The sequence below is a fragment of the Myotis myotis genome, unplaced genomic scaffold (assembly GCF_014108235.1).
Source record: "Myotis myotis isolate mMyoMyo1 unplaced genomic scaffold, mMyoMyo1.p scaffold_m19_p_16, whole genome shotgun sequence".
Lineage (NCBI taxonomy): Eukaryota > Metazoa > Chordata > Mammalia > Chiroptera > Vespertilionidae > Myotis > Myotis myotis.
In genome coordinates, this window is record NW_023416320.1 from 37,525,905 (window position 1) to 37,548,319 (window position 22,415).

At 36.9% G+C, this 22,415-nt stretch overlaps 1 pseudogene; it reads left to right on the forward strand.

The window, feature by feature from the left end:
- The window catches only part of LOC118670827, a 54,948-nt pseudogene extending 33,234 nt beyond the window's left edge, over positions 1–21,714 (forward strand).
- Positions 21,715–22,415: the final 701 nt, after the last annotated feature.

Consider the following 22,415-nt stretch of genomic DNA (forward strand, 5'->3'; position numbering starts at 1 on the left):
CTTGTCATTCTGCTGTTTGGTCGATTTGCATATTAGCCTTTTATTATATAGCATTACACATCCAACTCTCAGAAAGGATGTGGCTTTCTTATGGTCATACAACTAATGGCAGAGTTTGGACTTGTCTCAGACCCTCCAATTCCAAATTCATGCTTTTCTCACTTGTCTTAATGTTTTTCAAAAACTACACCTGTACCAGGTAATGTTTTAAGAACTAACTTCTTTGAGTTTTAAATTTTCAAGTTCTTGCTATTCCCAGATGTCTTTCTAGAGAAGATAAAAAGAAAAATTTGTTGAGCTAATATTTATATTAAAAATATTTACTTTTGATTCTTGACCTCAATTAAAGTATCATTTAATTCCTTTTTTTATTTTCCATTTAGCAGAAATGCCATATTATCCCATTAGTAAAGACTGTTCATTAATGTATTTTATTTCCATGTTATAAATGTTCTCTCTTTCTTTTTAACCATTTTTTTGGTAAGGCTCTGCATTTTTACTCCTATAGCAATTTATGCTGATTTTTGCCAAATCAGTCACATTTCTTTCCCTTTGTTTCCAAAGATAAAACCCATGTTGGTTCTCATAAACATTTTAACTCAGGATCCTTTACATAATCATTATCTCCTTTAATTACAAAATAGTATATGAGGTAGAGATTATTGTTATCTTTTCCATTTTACTGGTAATGAACAAAATTAGACAGGTACCTAACTTGCCCAAGACCTCATGGATGGTGAATGTTGGTGCCATGATAGAAACCCTGGTATTTTCCTGTTGCCCCCTGCTGCCTCCCTGGCAGGGATGACTGAAATTCTTTTCACCTGTTATGATCCTAGAAGCAGTTTTTCTTATGTGTCTGAGCAGCTGTAAATGCACGTCTTGGTTCCAATCCCATAAACCTAATTCCGTCTCAGGGTCATTCTACACAGCTTGACTTACACATAAAAATTAACTTTTAAGAGGTTTACTTTAGCTTGATAGCCATCTATTCACTGATCTAGAAAGCAGGTATCCTGAGTGTAATTTCCTTTCTATAAATGAATACATTGCCCCACTCTCCTGTGACTTCATTCTTATAGAGTATCACATTTACATTATTGTTCCCAACTAGCTGAGGGCATACTGACCTACAGTTCTCAAACTCTCTTGGTCTTCAGATTTCCACAAACAACTGGGTCTGGGGTATTCACGGGACCTGGACATTGACTTTCCCCCCCTCTTTTGGAGAAAAGTAAAAGAAAAGAGAAACAGATTACTTGGCAAAGATAGATACAAATAGCTCTTGGAATGAAAACAGAGATTTGTAGAATAAAATGAAGGGAGCTGAATTCCTACAACAAGAGTAAAGAAGATCAAAGGGGAAAGTCTTTAATTACAGGATTGATATTAAAAAGAAATTTTGCTGAGGAGAGAATGAACTGAAGGGAGATTTAGAAGTAGCAGAGTTTTCAATGTAACATATATATGTTTAATGTAATATATCTACATCTATATGTATATATCTATCTATATCTATATCTATATCTATATCTATATCTATATCTATATCTATATCTATATCTATATCTACTTGGAATGTTGTGTAATCACTAGAGTATTTGTATTAATATTACTAGCTAACCCCTATTGTAAATGCACTTCTTGGTTCCCATCCCATATTGTTAAGGTGTGCTAGACAGTTACCTCATTTGGTCCTCAAAACAACTGTAAGAGTAAGGTACAGTTTTTTTTTTTGTTTTTTTTTTATATTTTATTGATTTTTTACAGAGAGGAAGGGAGAGAGATAGAGAGTTAGAAACATCGATGAGAGAGAATCATCGATCAGCTGCCTCCTGCACATCTCCTACTGGGGATATGCCCGCAACCCAGGTACATGCCCTTGACCGGAATCGAACCTGGGACCTCTCAGTCGGCAGGCCGACGCTCTATCCACTGAGCCAAACCGGTTTCGGCGAGTAAGGTACAGTTTTATCTGTTTTATAAATGAGATTCAGAGAGCTCAATAATCTGCCCAAAGTCACAGAACTGGTAAGTGGTGGAACTGCTGCACAAGCCCTCAACAGCACTTTTACGCTCTGTAATTATTTACTTGTTTACTGTCCATCTCCTTCACCAGGATGTAAGCACCAGGAGGGGTCTGTCTTTTCACTGCTGTGTTCCCAGTACTTGACTAAGGGCCTGGCACTTAGAGTTTGCTCAATAGACAAATATTATTAACTAACCTCTATTGTTAAGGTGTGCTGACAGTTAACTCATTTGGTCCTTGAAATGACTGTAAGAGTAAGGTATACTTTTATCTGTTTTATAAATGAGATTTAGAGAGCTTAATAACCTGCCCAAGGTCACAGAACTTTATCAAAGGAAGCAGTGAGTGAATAAAATCCATTCTAATCCCAGGGCCATACTATTAATCCTTTTGCATTAATGCGTCAAAAATTTCTCATTGGTTAGTCATGTCTTCCTTCAAATACCTATGTACAACTTCGCTGAAGTTTTTATAGAATCAGGGTAGAGGGTTAGCTAATCAATAGAGGATTCCCTGCCCCCTTCCTCCAGAGTAATGAGCTTATCTCCATCTGGAAATGGAGAGAACATCTAGAATTTAGCCAATTTGAGTCAATTGTAGTTCTCAGAATTATAAGTTATGGGAGTTGTCCTCTATAACTTTTGTGGAATTCAGGTGTATGAACAAGTAACAAAGGGTCATATTAAGGAATGAATGAGACCAACATAGTCCATGGAACTTACAGTCTACTAGTTTTGAGATTTATGTCAGACTGCATTAACTTTTGAATTTAATATTATGCAGGGTACACTATTTCCATTTAAGTAGTATAAATGAAAGGTGAAATATATGTAGATGTTACTCTCTGAAGCTTGAGACTTGTTAGAGAGTAAAAAAATTGTAAGAAATGTGAAGTGTCTGTGGAAGGTACAGCCCCAGTGTTCTCAACTCTAAATGTGCATTAGAAACATTGGGGGAGTTTAAAAAAATACTAATGTCCACAGTCTACCTCAGACCACTTGCATCAGAATACCTGGGACTGGATCTTTGCACCTGTGTTTTTAAAAATGCAATGGATTTAAAAAACACACACCAAGAAAGAAAAACTCTTTTTTACTATGACATTGGCTTGAATGTCTTCACAGAGCCTTTCCCTCTCACTGTTAATTAATTTTCACATGTGCTGCTGCTAATTATGATTTTCTTATCCGGTTGAAGTTCATTTTCTGAAAATTTTAATGCAAAACCTTCTATTTTGTTTCAATTACATTTTATGTTTATATTTTTAAGGTAGATTTTTCACTTAAAATCCCATCTTGTTAACTTCATCTAATTTTTCAGCTTGTCAAAGTATTTTTGGGTTGTAATTTGGTCACCGGGTACTTTATCCTTTCATCTTATTGTTATTCATAAATTTGATAAGAGATCCTTTTATATGTTCATTTTAGCCATTGATAAGAATTATGTTGAGGTAAGGTAGGGCAGAGTCTATAATTTAGTATGCTATAGTTTGGATTTACCATGGATCAAAGTGAAAACAGTGAATTTTTTGTTTAGAACTAGATTTGAATAGCTAAAACATATACTACCTTAAAACCCCACAGATCCAAGAAAGATCCTGAGATTGAAAATTGTATTTGGGTTCTCTTAAAAGTACTATGACTGAGCTGAATTGGAATAAAGACAAATCATGCTGATGTTTTTCATATTAGAATTAACTTTAATATGGTCACATCAATTTTTTGGTAACTTTTTGTGATTAAAATTTAAGGGTCTTAACATCTGTCAACCACGAGGAGGAGCTATGGTATAATAAGGAAGAGGCTTGCAGTTCAAAAATAATCTTTTAGGAGCGAGGCCATAACTAGGAAAATGATCTTTTTAAAAAAATGACATTTATATAAAAATTTCAAATGTGAAAGCTAGTCTTTATTTTCAAAGGGAAAAGAAATAAACAATTATATATAATTCCAATAAAACTCCCTCCACTAAAAAAAAAAGGTTTCTTTCTTAAAAACAAATAAACTGATTATATATTTGGAACAGACTAACTAATTCTTTAATTCTTCACCTAGAATCATAGACATTAGAGTGTACAGGGATCTCAGGATCATTCTGTTTACCTGTTTGCCTTCAGGCATTTAGGTATTAAGGTTTTAAAATAAATACTACAGGCTCAATAATTATTTAGTGAATTAATAAATTAATGACTATAAAAACCTGCATGTCAGGTAAGTTAAGTTGACAACAGGTAGTCAGCCAAGAGGCTAAGAATTTGGGAAGGCAAAAGATAAGCACACCAAATCTCAGGTTTCTAGTTCCTTGGACTACAGTTCTTTTACAAAATCATCCCATCTCTTCTATACCCCCTGCTTAAATATAGTCTAAATGTAAGGTAACTGTTTGTAGCTATGCTCAAAGATGCAGTATTCTATCTTGAGCTGTGAGCTTTCACCACATATGTAAACTGAGGCTGGCACAACCCACTTGTTTTGGGAGGTTGTAGAGAAGATTCCTGTGTTAGATGGAACTTTAGACTAGATGACCTCAAAGATTCTTTTCAACTCTAATATTTTGGTTCATTTTGTTTCATTCTATTCTATTCCAGTTCATTTAAAGAAATTTTTTTTGTGGAGATTTTTAAACATACAGAAAAGTTGAAAGAATTTTACAGTGAATATCCACATATCCACCACATAGATTCTATCGTTAACATTTTGGTATATTTGTCCTATCACATATCTACCCATCTCTCTATCCATCTTCTTTTGGTTCATGTCAAAGTGAATTGTAGACATCAGTATGCTTCCTTTTAACCACTCCAGCATGTATAATATATAAGTAGAGCTCAATATAATTTTTTTTAGGTAAAATTTTCATACGAGAATGCAGAAATCTTATGTGAACATTTGCTAAATTTTGGCAAATGACTGCACCTGTTTAACTTAAACTTCTCTCAGATATTTACCATACCATCACCCTAGAAATTTCCCTAAGTATTATTGCGCCCATTTTACAGATGGTGAAGTTGAGGCTCGAGAAGGCAAAGAAAGAGCATGTATCAGGTATTTTATGATATTATTAAAGGCCCAGTGCATGAATTCGTGCATGGGTGGGGTTCCTCAGCCTGGCCGGCAATCAAAGCCTATCAGGGGGCTGGCTGGCTGCGGGGGGGTAAGCTGCGGGAGGTTGGCCACTGGTGAGGGGAGGGGGGGTGTGGGGCCACAGGAGGTTAGCCAGTCAAGGGGAGGGGCCGTGGGAAGTTGGCTGTTGGAGTGTATTGACCACCAGGGGGCAGCTCCTGCATTGAGCATCTGTCCCCTGGTGGTCAGTGCATGCGATAGCGACAGGTCGACTGATTGTTCTGGTCATTTCGATTGTTCGGTCGTAACAGTTGCTTAGGCCTTTATATATATAGACTAGAGGCCTGGTGCATGAATTCATGCATGGGTGGGGTCCAGCCGGCCCGCTCCAATCGGACTGGGCCGGCAGTGGGGAGGAGCTGCGGGCGGTTGGCTGGCCAGCCCCGCCCCCATCAGGGTCTGGATCAGGCTGGTTGGCTGCTGCAGTGCGTGTCATGGCCACCAGTTGTCTGGTTGTTCTGCCGTTCTGATTGCTGGGCTTTTATTTATATAGATTTTATTAGCTAGGTATTACCCTCCATTTTTCTGCAGACAAGGAAACAGACTGCAGAAGACTCAAGGAATGAGAACTTCCTGAAACCTACTATGTGTCAGGCATTCTGTTAAGTGCATTTTTGTCATTGTTAGTTCAATTATATAGCTTCATCTTAGGCCTGTCAGATAGGTACCATTATTCCTACATTCCAAATGAGAAAACAGGTCAGGGACATTAAGCAATTGGTCCAAATTTATACATTCAGTGAGCAAAAAAACAAAACCAAACCAAAACCACAGTACTGGGAGTTAAAAGCAGTTACATCTTTCCCTGAAATCTGTATTACCTCAAAGATACAAAATCCTCTCTCATCCTTAATCTGTCCAAGGTCTCAGCAGTAGAAGTAGGGTGATTTCTGACTCCAAGTTTGGTTGTTCTTTTTATTACATTCTGCCACCGCTGTGTGATTTAGTTCATTTCCATCTTATGTCCACTGGAAAGGTAGAGAAAACAGGTCAAGTGTTTGCACTTTATGAGACATTTTCAAATCCATGTGATTAAGCAACCTTGAATACTCCCTGTTGCTAGACTAAATACTGTGCTAGTAAATCCTTTAACCTTCGCTTATAAATCATGGTTTCAGCCTCTAATATTTTTGCTTACCCTTTTTTATTGTGACAAAATATAACATTAAATTTATCATCATAACCATTGTAAGTATACAGTTCAGTAGGTTTAAGTATACTGATATTGTGAAACAGATCTCCATAACTTTTTCATTTTGCAAATCTGAAATTCTATACACATTAAACACCAATTCCTCCTCTTCACAGCTCTTGGCAACTACCTTTTTACTTTGTTTCTATGAATTTGACTACTTTAAACCCTTCATATAAGTGGAATCACACAGTATTTGTTTTTTGTGACTGGAATATTTCACTTAGCATAATGTCCTCAAGGTTTACTAGTATCCATGTTGTAGCATGTGGCAGGGTTTCCTTCCTTTTTAAGGATTCATATCCTTTTATTTTTTGTACCGCCTGTTACTGTACATTAAAGAAAATAGCACAAGGGGGTCTGTTTTGAGGATCTGTTTCCTGACATAGAGGTCCTGTAGTGTTCACAAAGAGAAGAGTGTTGCTTGCTCTGGAGACTGAAATAATATGACCTCATTTCATGTTCATTCACTCATATGACTTGAAGATGTTCTTGGGCGATTGTGAGGGAAATTTCATAGTCTAAAACCCGTATTCTGAGTCCTTAATTACTGAACTTTGCCTGTACAACTGTATCTACAAAAGTATGTTTCCAAGGAATTTCACTAAGAAAGGGAATTTTAACCTCTGTTTTTGAAGGCTGAAGTCGCAGCTTTGTGCTTGGAAGCTGGGATTTCTTTCTATATACCACGTGGAAAACATATTCCCCAAGAGATTAGAACTCAGGAGATTTTAAGACTTGTTCTTTAAATATGTGCTCAAATGCAGTACATTTCTGTCTATTTTCCCCAAGTGTAGGAATCACTATTCATTTTATAAAAATTGTGAATAGTTGCTTAAACATGAAGACAATTTTATCTGTATGATTTTAATGTACCACTTGGACAAAAAAAAAAACTTCTATTCTTGCAAATGGCTTTGTCATTTTTTTTTCTCTTTTATTTGTTTTTTTGAGATACCTTGCTCAGCTTCCAGAGAATTTTATATCTGTTTAGTCAACAGAAAAGACAATCTAATTTTAACAATGAAAAAGAAACTACCATTTGCTGAATGTGTGTGCTCTGGGGTAAGACATAGCCCCCAAATTTCAAGGGTATCTGTCCCTAAGAAGAGAACCACCAGCAGATGGAAATCTCCCTACATGGAACCTTCTTCCAGACAAATGGCAAGTACCTAAGTAAATTGATACCTCAATGCAGTCACATGCCAGTTCAGGGAAACCTGATAGCTTTGGCTGGGTAGGAACCCATTTAACTTTATCTCTCAGCTATTATCTCATCTCTTCATTCCATCTGACAATTCTCCAATTCAGCGTTTTGTCTAACCATCCTAAAGGTCAAGGATGGCTACTGGGGTGGGTGCTTTGACATGATCCCTGGGTTTGGTATTAGGAGCAGACATTTTTAATAAGCAACTTATGTTGACTGCTCTCCACTGTGTCCTTGATAGGGCTATTTGCTGTACTCACCTGTCATCTCCTGGGCTTGGCTAGCCCATGTTTTGGGATGCTAAACCTTGAATTATAGTAACTTGTGAGAAAACCTTGAGGCAGAATATATATATATTGTTGTTTTTTTTTTCCATTTTATTTTTTTCTTTATTGACTAAGTTATTACATATGTGTCCTTATCCCCCCCATTCTCCACCCCCCCACTCATGCCCTCACACCCCTGGTGTCTGTGTCCATTGGTTAGGCTTATATGCAGGTATACAAGTCCTTTGATCTCTCCTCCTTACCCCTTCCCTTCCCTACCTTCCCTCTGAGGTTTGACGGTCTGATCGATGCTTCTCGAGGCAGAATATATTGCTGATGTTTTATTTAAATAAGAAACATGGAGCTTTCCCCAGGACAAAAAACCCCCTGTAGTTTTAAATTTGGTTGGTTGGTTTAGTTGTCTTCGTACCCTCATTTGCCCTCTGTGGACTAGGCCTGGTGGTAGCTTCTATGATACCTCTAGATTCTTTGCTTATAAAATCCACCTGCAAAGTACTAACTTTCCAGAAACTTGTTGAGTTATGGAAACTCTCGAGGCCTATATCTACTTTATTTTTATGCATATTTTAAGATTTATTCTCTTATAGGAAAGTTTCTTTGAACTTACATTTTTTTCATTGAAGTACATACTAGTATATCAAGATAATTTTGGCTACAACAGAAAACCCATCTCTGGTTTAAATAATAAGAATATTTGTTACTTGCTATAATAGTCAATCCTGAGATAAAGCAATCTTGAGGGTTGGTGAATTCAGTGGATAAACAATGTTACTGGTCACTGAGATTGTTCTGTGTGTCCACTTTGTCATTCATAGCTTTGGCGCTATCCTTAGGCTCCTTTTTTGATCAGCATCACCCAGGAGAAAAGACTCACTTCTGTACCCACAACCCCCTGAGAGGCCTGTGCATCCTTGAACCAACTATTGGCAAGGGGATAGGGGTTAGAATGCTTGACTAGGAGTACTTAGTTGGGCTGGAATTAAGTAAGATTAAGGAGAAATTCACAGTGTTTACTACAGTATCTGTAGAATTCATTTCTTCCTCAAATCTGTTTTTTTTTAAACTTTTTATTTATTGATTTTAGAGAGAGGAAGGGAGGGAGAATGGAAGGAAGAGAAAGACATCGATTTGTTGCTCCATGTATTTATGAATTCATTGGTTATGTGCCCTGACCTGGGATCAAACCTTCAACCTTGGTGTATCAGTTCGATGCTGAAACCAATTAATCTTCCCAGCCAGGGCTATACCTCAATTCTGTTTTTATGTTGATCTATACATGCTTTTAGTCCATGGGATATTTAAGGGAAAAAATACTAAAATAATAGTCATTTCTAATGTAAGATTAATAGCGAAATTCCTTTTACGTGAGTAAAAAATTTTTGGTATAAAGTCACAGGGTTTGGGGCAGGTCAGTAACTAAAAAATGTGTATCATTTTGATTACCCTTTACAAAAATTACTTCAGGCATTATTTGTACTGTGAAAAGCAGGCATTTATTTTAATAATTTTAAGACATAAGAGAATAACTTGAAGTTTTTTAAAGAAAAATTTTTTTATTATAAATAATATTCTGTAAGTCTGATGAATCATAGCACTATCTTTTTTTATTTTCTGGGCCTCAGTTTCTAACTGTGTAAAGGAAGGCCTGGGTGATTTCTCAGATTTTAATAAGGATATAATTAAAAGTAAATGTTTCTGCCTATTTAGGTATTTACTTGGTAAAGAAACGATTCATCAGCTTTTCATGAACTTTCTGTCTAATGCACATGTCAAAATTTGGTTTATGCTGTGTCATATTCAAACTTATTTAATCATCTATTTGATAGTTTTAGAAATAATTTATTTGGCAAAAATGTCAAACTTACAGAAATTTTTCACCTAGCGACCCCATTCATGTTTCCCCAATTGCCTCATTGATATCCTTTATAGCAGGGGATCACACCCTGTAGCCAATTGTCATGTCTTCCCAGAGTTTTCCAATCTGGAGCACTTCCTTAGTCTTCCTTTGAGTTTCATATCCTTGAGATATTTTAAGGTCACAGGTCAGTCACTTTGTAGAATGTCCATCAATTTCAGTTTTTCAAATGCTTCCTCATGATCAAGTTATGCAGTTTGGGGCAAAAATATTACAGAAGTGATGATATGTTACCATTGCATTCCAATTGGATGGCAGATGATATTTATTTGGCCCGTTGCTGGTGGTGTAATCTTGATCACTTGATTAACATAATGGCTTCCAGGAGTCTCCACTGTAAAATTGCTTTTTTTCTTTGTAATTATGTAAGTGTTTTGTGTGGAAATACTTTGGAACTAAATACCTGTTCCTCACCACACTTTCACCCACTAGTTTCAGCATTCATTGATATATCATACTTGAATTAATTATTTCTTTTTTTATATCCTTTTAAAAATTTTTATTGAATATATTGGGGTGACATTGCTTAATAAAATTATATAGGTTTCAAGTGTACAATTCTATAAGACATCATCTGTATATTGTATTGTGTATTCACCATTTGAAATAAAGTCTCCTTCTGTTACCATACTCTCCTTTAACCTCTTCTACCTCTCCCCACACCCCTTCCCTTTGGCAATCACCATATTGTTGTCTGTGTCTATGAGTTTTGGTTTTTTTTTTGCTTAATTTCTTCACCCTTTTTCACCCAGCCCCTCAACTCCCTTCCCCTCTGACAGCTGTTAGTCTGTTCTCTGTATCTCTGAGTCTGTTTCTATTTTGTTTGTTTATTTTAAAATATATTCATTTTATTGATTTCAGAGAGGAAGGGAGAGGGAGAGAGATAGAAACATCAATGATGAGAGAGAATCATTGATCAGCTGCCTCCTGCATGCCCCATACTGGGGATCAAGCCTGCAACATGGGCATGTGCCCTGACCAGGAATTGAACCATGACCTCCTGATTCATAGGTTGACACTCAACCACTGAGCCACATAAGCTGGGCTATTTGTTTATTATGTTCATTTGATTCTACATACAAGTTAAGTCATATGGTATTTGTCTTTCTCTGATTAACTTATTTCACTTAGCATAATACTCTTCAGGTTTATCCATGCTCTTGCAAAAGGTAAGACTACCTTGTGTTTTACGGCCAAGTAGTATTCCATTGTGTAAATGTATCACAGCTTTTTTATCTACTCATCTACCGATGGACACCTGGGCTCCTTCCAAATCTTGGCTATTGTAAATAACACTGCAGTGAACATAGGGGTGCATATATTCTTTCGAATAAGTGTTTCAGGTTTTTAAAAATATATTCCCAGAAATGGAATTGCTGGGTCATAAGGCAGTTCCATTTTTAATTTTTTGAGGAAACTCCATACTGTTTTCCACAGTGGTTGCACCAATCTGCATTCCCATCAACAGTGCACTAGGGTTTCTTTTTCACCACATCCTCTCCAGCTCTTGTTTGTTGATTTATTGATGGTAGTCATTCTGGCAGGTGTGAGGTGATATCTCATTGTGGTTTTAGTTTGCATTTCTCTGATAATTAGTGATGTTGAGCATCTTTTCATATGTGTATTGGCCATGTGTATGTCGTTCCTGGAAAAGTGTCTACTCAGACCCTTTAATCATTTTTTAATTGGATTGTATGTTCTTGCCTCCTTTGTCAATATTAATTACCCATAAAGGTGTGGGTTGATTTCTGGGCTCTCTATTTTGTTCCATTGATCTATATGTCTGTGTTAATGCCAGTAACATGCTGTTTGATTACTATGGCCTTGTACTGTAGTTTGAAATCAGGTAGCATGATACCTCCAACTTTGCTATTCTTTCTCAATTGCTGAGGCATTTGAGGTCTTTTGTGGTTCCATTTACATTTTTGGAAATTTGGGACAATTCTGTGAAATACACCATTGGGGTCTTGATAGGGATTGCATCGAACCAATATGTTGCTTTGGGTAGTATGGACATTTTAATGGTGTTAATTCTTCCTATCCATGAACATGCTAAATGCTGCCACCTATTTTCTTTTCTTTCTTCAGTGTCTTGTAATTTTCCAAGTATAGATTTTTTTACATCCTTGGTTAAATTTGTTTGTAGGTATTACTTTTTTATGCAATTATAGATAGGATTGTTTTCTTATTTTCCCTTTCTTATAGTTTACTGAGGCCCGGTGCACGAAATTCATGTACTTGGGGGTGGGGGTGTCCCTCAGTCTGGCCTGTGCCCTCTCGCAGCCCGGGACCCCTCGGGGGAAGTCCACCTGCTGGTTTTAGGCCCGCTCCTCGTAAGCCAGCAGTTGGACATTCCTCTCGCAGTCCAGGACCCCTTGCTCCTTACTGCCTGCCTGCTCACTGCTCCTTACCACTTGGCTCACTGCTTCTTAGTGCTGCCGCAGAGGTGGGAGAGGCTCCCACCACTGCTGCTGCGCTTGCTGGCCATGAGCCTGGCTTCTGGCTGAGTGACGCTCCACTGTGGGAGCACACTGCCCACCAGGGGCAGCTCCTGCATTAAGCATCTGCCCCCTGGTGGTCAGTGTGTATCATAGCAACTGGTCATTCTGGTTGTTCCGCCGTAAGGGTCACTTAGGCTTTTATTATATCCTATATAATAAAAGGGTAATATGCAAATTGATCCTAATGGCAGAATGACCAGAATGACCGCTCGACCAGTCACTCTGAGGCACACTGACCACCTCTCAGTTCCTTTCCTGGCCAGCAGGCTCCGATTACCCAGTGGCGAACAGGGAACCGGGGGTGGGTGGTGGGGGATGCGGTGGCACCAGGCCAAGGCCCCCGCCCTGCCAGTGGCCCCCCACACAGAGGGCACCCTGCAGCAGGAGTAGGGCTGGCGAGCGGATGGGAAGGGCTGACCTCTTGGTCCCTTCCCCCGGCCGTCAGGCTCCGATCACCCAATGGCAAATGGGGAACCTGGGGTGGGTGGCAGGGGACGAGGGGCAGCTGCGGGCAGCCGGGGAAGATGGCCCTGATTGCAGGCTGGACCTAGGGACCGTACCCGCACACGAATTTTATGTGCCGGGCCTCTAGTAGATTATAAAAATGCACCTGATTTATGGATATTTATTTTGTATCTGCTACTTTACTGAATTCATTTATCAGTTTTAGTAGTTTTTTGGTAGAATCTTTAGGTTTCTCTCTATACAGTATCATGTCATCTGCAAATAATTACAGTTTTACTTCTTTCTTTCCAATTTGGATGCCTTTTATTTCTTCTTGTCTGATTATTGTGGCTAGGACTTTCACTATGTTGAATAAGAGTGGTGAAAGCAGACATCCATCTTGTTCCTGATCTTAAGGGAAACACTTTTAGTTTTTGCTCATTAAGTATGGCTGTGGGTTTGTCATATATGGCCTTTATTATGTTGAGGTATGTTCCCTCTATTCCCCTTTGCTGAGAGATTTTATCATGAATATGTGCTGGATTTTATAATTTTGTTTATAGATGTATCAAATTTATTGATTTGTGGATATTATACCAATCTTGCTTCCTTGGAATAAATCCCATTTGATCATGGTGTATGATCTTTTTAATATATTTCTGGATCTGGTTTGCTAATATTTTGTTGAGGATTTTAGCATTTATTAGGAATCTTGGCCTATAATCTTCTTTCTTTGTAGTGTCTTTTCTGATTTTGGAATTAGGATAATACCAGCCTCATAAAATAAGCTTTGGAAATTTTGCCTTCTCTTGAATTTTTTGGAATGTTTGGTAAAATTCACTTGTGAAGCCATCCAGTCCAGGGCTTTTGCTTGTTGTGAGTTTTTTTTTTTTTTTTTTTTTTTTTTTTTTTTTTTTTTTTAATTACTGCTTCAATTTCATTAGTTGTAATGGGTCTATTCAGATTTTCTGATTCTTCCTGATTCAGTTTGGAAGATTGTATGTTTCTATGAATTTATCCTTTCATCCAGATTGTGCAATTTGTTGACATATAGTTGTTTGTGATATTTTCTTACAATCCTTTGTATTTCTTTGATATCAGTTGTTACTTCTCTTTCATTTCTGATTTTACCTACTTGGATCCTCTGTTTTTTTTTCTTGATGAGTCTTGTTTAAGGTTTGTCAATCTTGTTTATCTCTTCAAAGAACCAGCTCTTGGTTTCATTGATTTTTTGTATTTTTTTTTTTAAAAAGCAACTATTTTGTTTATTTCTGCTTTTATCTTTATTATTTTCTTTACTCACTTTGGGCTTTGTTTATTGTTTTATTTCTTGTTTCTTAAGTGTAAACTTAGACCATTTACTTGAGATTTTTCTTATTTTTTGAGATAGGCCTGTAGTGCTATGAAGTTCCCTTTTGGGAATGCTTTAGGTGTCCCCCATAGATTTTGGTTTGTGGTGTTTTCATTTGTTTCCGGGTATCTTTTGATTTTTTCCTTGATCTCATTGTGAACCCATTCATTGTTTAATAACATGTTATTTAGCCTCCATAGCTTTGTGTTTTGCATTTTTTTCTTGTGATTGATTTCTTGTTTCATACCTTACTGATAACTCCAATTTCAATTAAATGCCACAAGTTTCTTCTCAATTATTGAGAAACCTGGCTCCCATTATCATCAATGTATTTACATAATTGTTTAATCCTTTGTATGTAGCCAGCTTCTGACCTTGTTATGCTGTTCCTGCTTTTGTACTCCAACATCATCTTCAACTGGACTCTTACTACCAGCTGTAGCCAGGCTGCCCCTGCTACCTGGTTTCAACACCGTCTTTATGGGGCTCCATTACTGAGTTGCTCAGGCTGCCTTTTCTGCCCAGTTCCAATGTCATTCTCCTGAAAAACCACCATTATGGATGGGGTCTGCCCAGTGACTTTTGGACTGAAGAATGAGAGAAAAAAGCAAGGAAGAAAGAAGAATGAAGACTTGAAAAATTATGGATTAAAATAAATAGCAGGGATTTGAACTATCATTAAAGTTAGGATTCATGTGTATGGTTTGCTATTTATTGTTCACTAGTTTCTTTTAAGTTTCATATTAAAATCTACTTTAACAGAAAATTAGCACAATCCCTTATTTAAAATAGAATTATACAGACTTAAAGTATTATTTAAAAAGCATAATGAAAATGGTTGCAGGTAATCTGCATTTGTCATATGAAGTCACACATGCAAGTATATGTACACCTAAATACAACAGATAAATGCAGACTTCCACTATGAATATGTTAAAGGTAAGTGTAGCATAAATAAATTGCCTGAATTGCTTCTTATATGTTATGGTACTTAAATTCTATGTGTCTAAGTTTCCTCAAAGTCCTTAGAATAATGACCAATCCTTAGTAAACAGTATCTTAATTATTGCTATTATTATTTTATTGTCATATCTCTTTTTCTTTTTTTTATTATATTCTTTTTTTTAAGTTTCTTTATTGATTAAGGTATTACATATGTGTCCTTATCCCCCCATTAACCCTCCCCCCACCCCTCCATGCATGCCCTTACCCCACTGTTGTCTGTGTCCATTGGTTAGGCTTATATGCATGCATACAAGTCCTTTGGTTGATCTCTCCCCCTTAGCCCCACCCTCCCCTACCTCCCCTCTGAGGTTTGATGGTCTGATTGATGCTTCTCTGTCTCTGGATCTGTTTTGTTCATCAGTTTATGTTGTTCATTATATTCCATAAATAAGATATTGTGATATTTATCTTTCTCTGACTGGCTTATTTCACTTAGCATAATGCTCTCCAGTTCCATCCATGCTGTTGCAAATGGTAAGAATTCCTTTTTTACCACAGTGTAGTATTCCATTGTGTAAATGTACCACAGTTTTTAATCCACTCATCTGCTGATGGGCACTTAGGCTGTTTCCAAATCTTAGCTATGGTGAATTGTGCTGCTATGAACATATGGGTGCATATATCCTTTTTGATTGGTGTTTCTAGTTTCTTGGGATGTATTCCTAGACGTGGGATTACTGGGTTCCATTTTTAGTTTTTTGAGGAAACTCCATACTGTTCTCCACAATGCCAAGAAATCTATGACATTTCTATACACCAATAGTGAATTTACAGAAAGAGAGATTAAAAAAGCAATCCCATTTACCATCGCACCAAAAAAATTAAGATACCTAGGAATAAACTTAACTAAGGAGGTAAAAGACCTATATGTGGAAAACTATAGGACACTGAAAAAAGAGATAGAGGAAGACATAAACAGATGGAAGGACATACCATGCTCATGGATTGGTAGAATCAACATCATTAAAATGTCCATACTACCCAAAGCAATCTATAGGTTCAATGCACTCCCCATTAAATACCAACGGCATATTTCACAGACCTATAATGAACTTTCCAAAAATTCATCTGGAATAAAAAAAGACCCCGAATAGCTTCAGCAATCCTGAGAAAGAAGAACAAAGTAGGTGGGATCTCAATACCAGATATCAAGCTGTATTACAAAGCCACTGTTCTCAAAACAGCCTCGTACTGGCACAAGAACAGACAGATAGATCAATGGAATAGAATACAGAACCCAGAAGCTGACCCAAACCACTATGCTCAATTAATATTGGATAGAAGAGGCATGAACATACAATGGAGTCAAGACAGTCTCTTCAATAAATGGTGTTGGGAAAATTGGACAGATACATGCAAAAAAATGAGAATAGACCACCAATTTACACCATACACAAAAATAAACTCAAAATGGATAAAGGACTTAAACATAAGATGTGAAACCTTAAAAATACTAGAGGAATCCACAGGCAGCAAAATTTCAGACATATGCTGAAGCAATTTCTTCACTGATACCGCTCCTAGGGCAATGGAAACTAAAGAGAAAATAAACAAATGGAACTACATCAAAATAAAAAGCTTTTGTACAGCAAAAGAAACCATCAATAAAACAACAAGAAAGCCCACTGCATGGGAGAATATATTTGCCAATGTTATCACTGATAAGCGTTTAATCTCCAACATTTACAGGGAACTCATACAACTTAACAAAAGGAAGATAAACAACCCAATCAAAAAATGGGCAATGGACCTAAATAGATACTTTTTGAAAGAAGACAGAAGGAAGGCCAAGAGACATATAAACACATGCTCAAAGTCACTAATTATCAGAGAGATGTAAATCAAAACGACAATGCGGTACCATCTCACACCTGTCAGAATGGCTATCATCAACAAATCAAAGAATGACAAGTGCTGGCCAGGATGCAGAGAAAAAGGAACCCTTGTGCACTGCTGGTGGGAATGCAGACTGGTGCAGCCACTGTGGAGAACAGTATGTCTCTTTTTTTGATAAATATTTGTCATTTGTGTAAGTTTTTACTGTTACATCTCTAACTTCTTTAAAAGTTGCCCTAACAAACCTGCTCTAAACTTCATTTACAACATTTCTTTTTCTATATGAATTGGTGATTAAATTGTTCTCCTCCTTCTCCGTCTCCTGTACAGACATTCTGTTGGCAGTTAGTTACTTAAGCTATTCCCCATTCCCCTATAACTCTGCTCTGTTTTCACCCTTTTTATTTTGTTGTCCATAAGTGACTTACTCAAGTTCTGGGGGCTTTTCAGAATCTAGAATTTCTGAACCCAAACAATTTGTTTCAGGCTCTGGACTTTGCTGTGTGACCTTGTGAGAAAGTTGCTCAACTAACCTGAGCCCCAGGTTTCTTAAACTATAAAATGGAAGTAGGTACTGTTATCTCATAGGGTTATTATATAGTTTAAATGAGAAAATTTGATAAAGTATTTAGCCTGGTGCTCAAAAAAATGTTAGCTATTTTTATGTTATCATTATGATACCAAATTGGAGGGCCTTCTCTACTTTAATTTTCTTTTCTCTTTTGGATGTCTTTCTTCCACTTAAGTATTTGCTGTAATGCTGAGAAAAGTGGATACATGCAGTTTCATACATATTAGAGTGTCTGTGAAAAAATTAAAATTTTGGATGTTTTAAAGTGATATAATTAGTTTAGGATTATGGAATCCAAGATAAACAACTACTGGGAGTCTGTATAATGTTTTTAAGAGCATGGAATCTGGAGCTGGACTGCTTGGCTTTGAATCCTAGTTCTTCCACTTACTAGTTGTGGAACTTTAGACAAGTTACTTAACCTCCCGGTACATCAGTTTCCTCATTGGCAAAGTGGGGCTAATAATAAAATACTTATTTCATAAGGCTGTTGTGAGGATTATGTAAGTTAAAATATGTTATAGTACTCAGAGTGGTACTTTAGTAAGCACAGTATACATGTTAGCTATTCAACTACTGATCAGTAATGGCCTTTCCTTGAGCATAGAGGTTTTTCTGTGACCACAACAAAATTGTTTTTATTTCCTCTTATATAGATATTCTTTATCGTTATATTTAGGAAGTTGAATATTTGTAGTATATGTGATAATACAATTATATTATTTGTCTAATTTTTTTTTTTTTACTTACTCATTCCGATATGATAAGATTGATTGTGGTGTGGGAGAGACCTTTCCTCTTTAGCCTCTATCCACATGACCAAGTGAGACAGGGGTTGAACCAAAGCACACTACCAATGTGATTCACTGGAGGATGTCTAGATGGCTGGGAAGCAGTGATTGATGCCTCACCTTTCCTCCATGTGACTCATGTTTAAAGAGCCATGGAAAACTAAGTCAATCAAACATTTTGGCTCAGTTCATTTTGTTTGTAGCATAAAATCTCACATACTCTCTTAAATCACTGATGCTTTATCACCTGGCTGATTAGTGCACCTGAGGTTAGAGTGTTGTGTTTTAAACTTGGAGAAACTAGCAAAACAGATTTTTAAAAACGGGTGTCACAATATTTTGGCATAATACCTATTTCTTTAAAAGTATTTTGTTAGTTTTAGATAATTTGTGCCAATACAGATTAGGATTTGGATATAATGTTCTTTAAAACATAGATTATAATTAACATCTGTTCATATTTTTCTTAGAGGCAGCATGGTATGGTATAAAGAATATTCATTCATTAAACAGATATCTATTAAGCTTCCAATACATGCCAGCCAACTGTGCTGGGTGAAGAGAAAGTATGTGCGCACACACACATAGTCGTTCCACACCCCAGATGAAAATGTATTTCTTCTCTTATTACTTCATCTGGTGGGGAGATATATTAATCTAAAAATTCTGTAAATAAAAGAATAATTATAACTGGGGTAAGATCATGGTGTTGGAAGAATGTATCTTAGGAGAAATCTATTTAAGAGAGGCCAAGGAAGGCTTCCTGGCACTTGAGCTGAGATCTGAAGAATGACCAGGAGATAACACTGCAGAGGTGTTGGAGAGTGAAGGAAGGAGACAATTTCAGACGGGGGAATAGTGTACGCAAAACTTTAAATTTGTGGCCTTTCATGAATGTGATAGGCTCTGAACAAGGAACTACTGAAATGTCAAGAGTAAGGCAAAATGATGTAGTCAGACATGCATATTGAATAAAGCCACTCACAGTAATTTGTTCAGAGGTTAGATGGGCTAGTGAGAATTTGGAAAGATCAGTTAGGAAACTATAGCAATAGTCTTGACAGAAAATGCTAGAAGGATGTACAGGGTGATAGCAGTGGAACTGGAAAGAAACAAATGGATTGTTTAGTCTTTGTTTGTTTAGGATGAAATAGAGAACTATAATAATTTTGGCCTTTATAGAATAATGTCCCCATATTGGTGCTAGAATTAGGTAATTTGACAGGAAGGTAAACAAAATCACTAAATTATACCAATATAGTGATTTTTTTTTAAATAATAATGTCTTTTCATGTTCACATATCTGGATATATTTAATCTTTTCATTGTCCAAACAGCTATATAAGTAGTCACTTAGGTATGGAAATAATACAATTTGCACATGGTAATACTTATACGTTGGCTTTGTTTTTACACAGAAATTGAAAAGAATTTGCCAATGAACATTTATTGAGCATTTACTGTGTGCCAGATAATAAAGGATTTTAGTTAATGATCTGTAAATTTGTACTTTTTTCCATATACCGCATATAATCTTATATAACACGTATGATAATTCTGAAAAAATGTAAACTATTTCAACTTAGTTTTAAATAGCTTATAAGTTAAAAGTATTAAAATGTAAGAGGAAAAAGAAGTTATTTAGTTCTTGAATACTGTGTGGCAAATGCCCTAAATGTTTTATCCTGTTAGCCTTTTCACCCTGCTTCCCCCCTGTGCCCCAAAATAATTGATTATCCATGTAAGATCGTACAAGCATTGCAGCAAAAAAGGCAGAAAACAATGGACAAAGATAATGAAATTTCACATTTTGCCCTGCCTTTTTCAAGCCAACCTAAGTTAACGAAAACTTCACATAAAAACCTTTGAAATTTCATCATGGGTTTTGTGAGAGGGGAAAGCTGACCTAGAAACACTTGACTTATAACTTGGCGGCTACTGAAAGGCTAGCCTCATAATTCAGTGGTCCAGTGACAGCTCTGCCTATAAACCCAGGTCTTCATTTCACTGACATTTTCAGGTTTAGTCTCCTTGAAAATGCTGACAAAAGTGAAGCATATAATTTCTCTGCTTGGGAGAGCAGTGGTGATGTTTATGGAACCATTTGCTGTCTCAGGGGTAATCTCCGGATAATTTGGATTAACCTTATCAGGTCTCTAGATACCACATTACCCAGGGCGGATGATCTCCAGAATAACCTTTCCACATCTTAAAGTTTTTACCCTGACACCATGTTTTATCAAAAAACATTCAAAAGAAATTCATCGGAAATTACCCAACTAGGCTTACTTCAACCCTTTTGGTTTGAAGTGGCCATCGTCCAGGCAAGAAACCATAATATCTCCTGTGAATAATTCTCATTAGACAGTGGGACATCCTAACATTTTCTGTTTCCTTTTTCACAAGACAGTTGTTATGTATCAAAGGGCCTCTATTCTCATATTTGTTCAGGTTTTGAAATTGATAATTTGGCAGGAGGAGGAATGCCCGTTACTTTTTCTGCTGGTAGAAAGAGTTTGCTTAAAGGAGTGAAGAATTTTCAAGAATTTGTCTTTTGGATTGGCAACAGAAAGAATCTTTCATTTGTATTGACTGCTTTAAAAAAATCTATTGTTTATGTTAATAATAATAATTTATTAGTATCATAAAGTCAGAGCTTAAAGTGCCAGTGCAAAGCTATGAATTTCACTGTCTCAAAACTAAACAAATTGCTAGAGAAGGCAGTTGAGGAGGAGGGATCGAGTGGCGGAGGGGCTGGCCTGGCGTGCACTCCACGCCTCGAGACGAGACGTTACTGCGCGTGGAACGGCTGTTTTGGGAAGACTATTGCCTAGAAAAAAAGATGGTTTTCACAAGCCAAAGATGTACCGAAGTATAGAAGGCTGCTGTATTTGCAGAGCTAAGTCCTCCAGTTCTCGATTCACGGACAGTAACTCTATGAGAAGGATTTCCAGAGCTGTTTTGGGTTGCATGAGACACGTTCAGGAGACATCTGTAATAAGAAATTGCCAGCAAGATAAAAAACAACACTGGAATCACGCGGTAGATGCAAGGGCAGGACCCAGCCTGAAGACTACACTGAAACCAAAGAAAGTGAAAACTCTATTTGGAAACAGGATAAAATCAACCAGATCAGCAAACTACAGAAGGAATTTAAACGTCATAATTCTGATGCTCACAGTACCACCTCAAGTGCCTCCCCAGCTCAGTCTCCTTGTTACAGTAACCAATCAGATGATGGCTCAGATACAGAGGTGGCTTCGGGCTCCAGCCTTTTTAGATCTCACGTACTGGAGAAGACAGAAAATATGTTGTGGGATTATCTATAAAGGCTGCTGTGGGGAAGTCCTCATTGACATGCACCTCTTCAAGCCTTGCTGCAGCCACAAGAAGGCGGCTGGCTGCCGAGAAGCCGGAGGAGCCCAGCTCAGAGCCTCTGCCCATCTCCACCCAGGAGTGGTGACTGAGGTATATGTAGAAGGGGAACAGGAAATAATTGAAATTTTAGAAAAAATACACCCAAAACACAGCAACAAAATGACCTTCCTGTTTTTCACTTGGATACCTGCTATTCTGCCAAAAGACAATTTTTAGAATAGTTCCGAATGGGTTATTTTTTCTTCCTCTTCCACAAGTCCCACCAACTCTGAAGCCAGTATCTAGCTTACTAAAAGGAAAAACAGACGTGTACATAATATTTAAGTGGAAGTTAAGGCTCAGCATAAATTTTTGTCAGGTAATTCTTAATACCTGGAGTTTTCTTTCTTTATTTCCTTTTTTTTTTTTTTTTTTTAAGTTTAAGAGGAAAGTACCAGTGTTCAAATTTGAACTATAATAGTTTGTATATTCAACATTTGAAGTATATTCTATTTTGTTGTACTCTTGTTTTAAAGTATATTCAAGTAGGTTTTCTGAAATATAGAAATTTATCTTGCATTTTGATCTCTGGTGATATTTTTAACAATATTCAAAAGCTAGTATAGAGACATCATTTTAGTTAAGAATAGAAGTTCTATTTCTCCTTTCCAACTAAAGAAATCCTACTTCTGTTTTTGCTTTATATTAATATTTGGCAAATTACTGCATGTTGCCACTTCCTTTCTAATTATTATCCTGAACTATAGTGTTCTAGTTACCATAATGAATTTACTATTTTAATGTTGG